General features: G+C 43.3%; 1 non-coding gene across 1 annotated transcript; it reads left to right on the top strand.

Moving 5' to 3' along the window:
* The first annotated feature begins 7,102 nt into the window (after window positions 1-7,102).
* LOC141722093 (small nucleolar RNA R71) lies at window positions 7,103-7,209 on the top strand. Its single transcript, XR_012575124.1, has one exon. It is a non-coding gene; the product is annotated as a small nucleolar RNA R71 (small nucleolar RNA).
* Window positions 7,210-7,558: the final 349 nt, after the last annotated feature.

Genomic DNA, 7,558 nt, shown 5'->3' with positions numbered 1-7,558 from the left:
AGCGGATCCCAGACTCTAAAAGCCTTAGGTCACTAGACACAAAGTCCCCTAAGAACTTAATAACTCGAATACCAAAGAGGCCACTCGTGATCAATTATGCATACACACATACTCTTTTTTTTTCTTTTTCCATTTTTTTTCCTTTTTTTTTCTTTCTTTTTTTTCTCTTTTTTTTTCAAAATTTCTGAGCAAGTGCGTTTCGCTCCATCTTGCTCAACCCTAGACTACTCGCATAACATATGAGCCGGATACTAGCCAATTGATGCCTAGCCACAATTAGCAACAAATTCCATTTTTTACTCTATTTTTTTCTTTTTCATGTCTTTATCACTAAGAACCTATTATAAAATTCTAAGCATAATAAATAGATTATCCTCGAAAACAATCAGATCATAACAACAATCTAGTCCTTAAGCATACTCTAAGACTTAGTGAAAATACAAGTGCTTCTAACATGCATATCAACCTACATGACTCAACATCACTTTAATGTTATCACTACACTCGTATCAACATCACAAATCAGTCGGTAAATCATCGCAAAAGGGATCATGGTATATATGCATGAGCTATATGATATGATAAACAAATAAAACTAAATAATAATAAAAAAAATATATGGCAAAAAATATGCAACTATATGAACTAAACTATCATGAATATGCAGCTATATGACACACACACAAAATATTCCTTAACTACCACCCCCAAACTTAAAATCTTCACTGTCCCCAGTGAAGGTAGTAGAAAGGAACACAGGGTATACCTACTTGGAGTCATCATCATCATCACCCTCAGTGGGTGGAGTATCAGGCGGCGGATATGCAGAGTCCTCACCAAAAACTGGCCACTGGATGTCAGCTCCAAGGCCTCGAAAAGCCGTCCCTAGCGCAAGGGTGAGCTCCTGAGCAAACCTGCTCTGCGTCTCGTACATAGCATCCATCCTCCTTGACAGCCTCCTATACTGGGCATTAGCCATCCCAGCACCCTCCTGAGCTCTCAAAGAACCAGCCTCATCACGCCTCGACCTCGCCATAGTAGCACCTCGTGCTGGACGCCCTCCTGGAAGACGATAACCCAGCCTATGCTCCTCGGGCACACCACCGGTCCACTCCTGCATCCCATTCAGAGTCCCAGAATCAATAGGAGCGGCCAGCAACTGCAACTGCTCATGAGACGGCCAGTTCACTTCCACCGCTCGACAAAGCTTCGTAACCGTGGATGCATAAGGGATGTTCATGTGCTTAGCTCCCCTCAAAAACTTCAGAATTCCTTGGTAGATGAACTCACCAAGGTCCACATAGTACTCCTCATTCAAAATTCCCAACAACAACTGTGCTCTCTCTACTGTGACCTCACGTGCATGCGAAGAAGGCAGAATATTTGCACAAATAAATGCATTGCATGCACGGGCATACCTATTCATTCCGATCGCCGGAAAGTGACGATACTCATTAGTTCTAGTCTTGAAGGTCGAAACTATGCCCGGCCTACAGAGAGTAGCACAAATCAAATCCAAGTCAAAAGCCTCAGCAGTTTTCTCGTTCCAGTTCTCCTCCGTGGGCTTCCTCTCTCGCTGCCCAATCACACGGCGAATCGCCGCTGGGTGATAATCAACCGTCATCCCCCGGACCACAGAAAACCCATTCTTCTCGGCCTTCGCATTCGCATAGAACTCGCGAACCACGCTCAGATGCACTGCTTCAGGCGACTCATAGAAAGCTATCCACCCCTTCTCTGCAATCATAGGTAGAAACTCACCATCCCTTCCCGATGGCAAAAATCCTCTCTCCTTTAGAATCGGCTTCCCCAAAAGCCTAGTGTATTCCTCCTCCACAGCCTTGTCATTCAACCGAGGCCTCGCAGCAGTACCCCTCGAAGAATCAGCAGTAGGGACTGTGCTGCTGCTATCGATAGTTCTTGCTCTCTTGGGTGCCATTGAATCTTAATAAAAGTGCTTGAGAACTGTGTTTCTGTGTTTGGGAGAGAGTTTGAGTGTAGAAGTTGTGTGAGAGATATGTGGGATAGGTGTATGTATATATAGGGATTGGATTAGGGTAGAATTTGAATAGGAGTGGGTTTATGGGTAAAAATCATGGGAAAATGAGGAATAGGTCGTGGGTTTTATGGGCTGAATTTTGTGTTTTAATTTTCTGAATATTTTTGTATTTTTATTGACTAAAAAAATTCTGGCAGCCGACCCCTGAGCGGTCGCTCAGCAGAGCTGAGCGGGCGCTCAGGGGGTCACTGGAAAAAATTTTTTAAAGCCCGGTTTTTCTGATTTTTTTTGTGGTTTTGGATAGGTTATTAACTTCTAAGGGTTGTAACAACAAATCATGGGTTTCCTCCCACACAGCGCTTCTTTTTCGTCAGTAGCTTGACGTTACGTACCTTCCTCAAGTTGACAACAAAACGGCACTAACCACTTCTCGGTTTTCCGTGTCTCCATAGTAGTGCTTCAAACGCTGACCATTAACCTTGAATGCTTGGTCCGGATCATTCTCAAAAATCTCCACCGCTCCATGTGGAAATACAGTTTTGACAATAAAAGGTCTAGACCACCTTGATTTCAACTTCCCAGGAAAAAGTCGGAGACGAGAGTTGAATAAGAGAACTTGTTACCCCGGCACGAATAACTTAGGATGTAGCTTCCTATCGTGCCACCTCTTCACCTTTTCCTTGTACATTTTTTTGTTCTCGTACGCTTGGAGCCGAAATTCATCAAGTTCATTGAGCTGAAGCATTCTCTTCTTACTAGCTGCATCTAGATCCAGGTTCAACTTTTTTAACGCCCAATAGGCTTTATGCTCAAGCTCCACCGGTAAATGACATCCCTTACCATACACCAGTTGAAACGGGGACATACCAAGTGGAGTTTTGTATGTTGTCCTGTAAGCCCAAACAGCTTCATCGAGCTTTAAAGACCAATCCTTCCTTGACGGACAAACAACCTTCTCTAGAATGCGCTTGATCTCTCTGTTAGACACTTCCGCTTGACCATTTGTTTGCGGAAGATAGGCAGTACCAACTTGATGATTCACATTATAACGCTGCATCATAGAAGTGAACTTACGGTTGCAGAAATGCGACCCTTCATCACTTATGATTACCCGCGGTGTTCCAAACCTTGTGAAGATCTGCTTATGAAGAAAATTCAACACTGCCTTTGCATTATTTGTCGGTAGAGCTTTGACTTCTACCCATTTTGAGATATAATCGACTGCCAGCAAGATGTACTGATTGTTGCAGGATGAGATTAAAGGCCCCATGAAATCGATTCCCCAAACATCAAAGACCTCGACTTCAAGCATCACATTTAATGGCATTTCATCCTTTCTCGTCAAATTTCCCACTCGTTGGCAACGATCATACCTTAAAACAAATTGATGAGCATCCTTAAATAATGTAGGCCAGAAAAAACCTGCTTGCAGAATACGAGCTGCCGTCTTCTCACCACCATAGTGTCCACCATAAACTGTAGAGTGGCAGTCTCGTAATATCCCCTCCGTCTCACAGAACGGGATACATCTCCTGATGATCTGGTCAGCTCCCTGTCTAAAAAAGTATAGTTCATCCCACATATACCACTTCACCTCATGCAGAAACTTCTTCTTTTGAGCTGAGGTTAAATTAGGAGGCAAAATATTGCTGACAAGATAGTTTACAATATCTGCAAACCATGGCTCTTCCTCCTGAACTGCGAACAACTGCTCATCCGGAAAAGACTCGTTGATCAATGTTTTATCCTGTGAAGTAGACTCAGGATTCTCCAATCTAGAGAGATGATCAGCTACTTGATTCTCAGTACCTTTTCGATCCTTGATTTCTAACTCAAATTCCTGTAATAAGAGCACCCAACGAATGAGTCTCGACTTCGAATCCTTCTTGGAAACTAAATAGCGAATGGCCGCATGATCAGTGAATACTGTCACTTTTGTCCCAAGCAGATAAGATCGAAATTTCTCGAAACCAAAGACTATAGCCAAGAGCTCCTTCTCAGTAGTGGTGTAGTTCATTTGGGCCCCGTTTAAGGTCTTGCTAGCATAGTATACCACATGAAAGAGATTATTCTTGCACTGCCCAAGAACTGCGCCTACCGCATAATCACTCGCATCACACATCATCTCAAAAGGCTCTGTCCAATCCGGTGCTGTAATAACTGGCGCAGTGATTAAACTCTTCTTGAGAGTCTCGAATGCCGTCAAACATTCATCATCAAATTTGAAAGGCACATCTTTCTCAAGCAAGTTGCACAGCGGCTTAGATATCTTCGAAAAGTCCTTGATGAAACGCCGATAAAAACCCGCATGACCAAGAAAACTATGGATTCCTTTCACAGAAATAGGTGGTGGAAGATTTTCAATGACTCCCACTTTGGCTTTATCCACCTCAAGACCCTTGCTAGAGACCTTATGCCCAAGAATAATGCCTTCACGCACCATAAAATGACATTTTTCCCAATTGAGCACCAAATTAGTTTCCACACACCTTTTGAGCATGGCACAAATATTATTCAAACATTCATCATACGAATGTCCAAAGACGAAGAAGTCGTCCATGAACACCTCAACATTATTCCCAATCATGTTAGAGAATATAGCCATCATACATCACTGAAAAGTGGCCGAGGCGCCACATAACCCAAACAAAACTCTGCGAAAAGCAAACGTGTCAAATGGACAAGTGAAGGTAGTCTTTTCTTGATCCTCTGGTGCAATACAAATCTGATTATATCCTGAGTCACCATCCAGAAGACAATAATACTCATGACCAGCTAACCTGTCAAGCATCTGATCAATAAATGGAAGAGGGAAGTGATCCTTCCTCGTGGCCTTGTTCAACTTTCGGTAGTCCATGCATACTCTCCATCCTGTAACTGTTCGAGTGAGGATGAACTCATTCTTCTCATTTACTACCACAGTGATACCTCCTTTCTTAGGCACACATTGCACGGGGCTCACCCAAGAACTGTCAGAAATAGGATAAATGATGCATGCATCCAGCCATTTCAGAATTTCTTTCTTCACCACCTCCTTCATGATAGGATTAAATCTGCGCTGTTGCTCAACAGTTGGCTTACTACCCTCCTCTAGCAGAATCTTATGGATGCAATATGAAGGGATGATCCCTTTGATGTCTGCTATGGTCCATCCAATAGCCTATTTGAATTCTCTAAAAATCCTTAAGAGCTTGTCCTCCTCACTACCTGAAAGGTCAGATGCAATAATAACAGGTAAAGTAGATGCATCACCTAAAAAGGCATACCTCAAGTGTTCAGGTAATGGCTTAAGCTCCAAGGTAGGTGCTTCCTCAATTGATGGTTTGAGCTTTCCTTCAGCATTCTTGAGGTCAGAAGTACCAAGAGATTCAAACGGCATGTCCAGCTTTCGCCTCCAGGGAGAAGCGTTAAAATATTGTAATTACTCATTGCCATCTTCATCATCACTATTGAAATCCCCCACTAAGGCCTTTTCTAATGCATCAGACATTAGTATATGATCGAGTTCTGCAGTAACCGCAGAATCAATCACATCCACTTTTAAGCACTCCTCATCTTCTATAGGGAATTTCATTACTTTGAATACATTGAAGGTCACATCCTGATCCTGCACCCGCATAGTAAGTTCACCTTTCTGCACATCTATCAAGGTACGGCCAGTGGACAAGAAAGATCTTCCCAAGATTATGGGAATCTTCTTATCTTCCTCGAAATCCAGAATAACAAAGTCTGCAGGAAAGAAGAGCTTATCCACCTTGACTAGCACATCCTCCACTATGCCCCTTGGGTAAGTAATAGAACGATCAGCCAATTGTAGAGACATGTAGGTGGGTTTTGGATCAGGCAAATCCAACTTTTTAAAGATCGACAACGACATCAGATTGATGCTTGCTCCCAAATCACAAAGGCACTTGTCAAACGACAACTTGCCAATGGTGCAAGGAATGGTGAAGCTACCTGGATCTTTAAGCTTTGAAGGTAACTTTTGCTGCAATACAGCGCTACATTCTTCCGTTAGAGCAATGGTCTCAAGGTCATCCAGGTTCACCTTCCTTGAAAGAATACTCTTCATAAACTTCGCATAACTAGGCATTTGCTCCAGAGCCTCAGCGAAAGGTATATTGATGTGAAGTTTCTTGAACACCTCCAGAAACTTACCGAACTGCTTATCCAGCTTTTGTTGTTGCAATCTTTTAGGAAAAGGTGGTGGAGGACAGAGCTGTTTCTCCCCTGTATTACCCTCAGGCAGAGTGTGTTCAACAGTAGTCTTCCTTGGTTCCGCCGCTTTCTCCTTTTGCTTAGCTTCTTCATCTCTAATTTCAGCTTCTCCTTATTTTGCCTTTTCAGCATCAGCAACTTTCCCAGACCTTAAGGTAATAGCCTTGACTTGCTCTTTAGCTTCTTTCCTGCCAGGTACTTCCGTGTCACTGGGAAGTGTTCTAGGCTGACGATTGAGCACTGCATTGGCTATTTGACCGATTTGATTCTCCAAGGTCTTGATAGAAACCGCCTGACTCTTGCACAATAGCTTAAGTTCCTCAAAATCAGCACTAGTAGGTGCAGCTGCACTTCCCTATTGAGGATATGATTGCCTTTGAGCATATTGCTGCGGTTACTCACACCTGCTGATATGGTGGCCGAATAGTATTCTGATTATTACCCCAGCTGAAATTTGGATGATTTCTGTTGTTAGGATGATAAGTAGCTGGCACAGGTTGCTGTTGTCACTGATAATTGTTCACATACTGAACATATTCGTTGACAAGAGAACACTGGTCCGTAGCATGAGAACCTGCACAAAGCTCACAGACCATAGCTATTTGATTGACTCCATAGGTAGCTAGAGAATCGACCTTCATAGACAGCGCTTGGAGCTGCGCTGCAATAGCGGTGGCTGCATCGACTTCCAGAATACCTGCTACCTTCCCTGGCATCATCCTCTTAGTTGGGTTTTGATGCTCATTTGCAGCCATTGTCTCAATAAGATTATAAGCCTCAGTATAGCTTTTGGCCCACAAGGCGCCTCCAGCTGTTGTATCGAGCATGGGCCGAGATTGGGCCCCCAAACCATTATAGAAACTAGTGATCACCATCCAATCGGGTATTCCATGATGTGGACACTTTCTCAACATTTCCTTGTAGCGTTCCCAAGCTTCGCACATAGATTCTGTAGGTTGCTGCGCAAACTGAGTAAGAGCATTCCTCATAGCAGCAGTCTTTGCCATTGGATAAAACTTCACCAGAAACTTTTATGCAAGATCTTGCCAAGTAGTGATGGACCCAGCTGGTTCAGAATGTAACCAGTCCTTAGCTTTGTCTCTCAGTGAGAATGGGAAAAGCCTCAGCTTGATAGCCTCATCAGTCACGCCATTATATTTGAAAGTACTGCAGATCTCGACAAAATTCCTTATGTGCATGTTGGGGTCTTCAGTCGCAGCACCTCCGAAAGAGACAGAATTCTGCACCATCTGAATAGTTCCCGGCTTGATTTCAAAGGTGTTAGCTAGAATAGCCGGATGAAGAATGCTTGACTGAGTGTCATCAATTTTAGGCCGAGAA

Source organism: Apium graveolens, chromosome 4 (assembly GCF_009905375.1).
Source record: "Apium graveolens cultivar Ventura chromosome 4, ASM990537v1, whole genome shotgun sequence".
Classification (NCBI taxonomy): domain Eukaryota; kingdom Viridiplantae; phylum Streptophyta; class Magnoliopsida; order Apiales; family Apiaceae; genus Apium; species Apium graveolens.
This window is presented reverse-complemented; position numbering and strand designations above follow the sequence as displayed.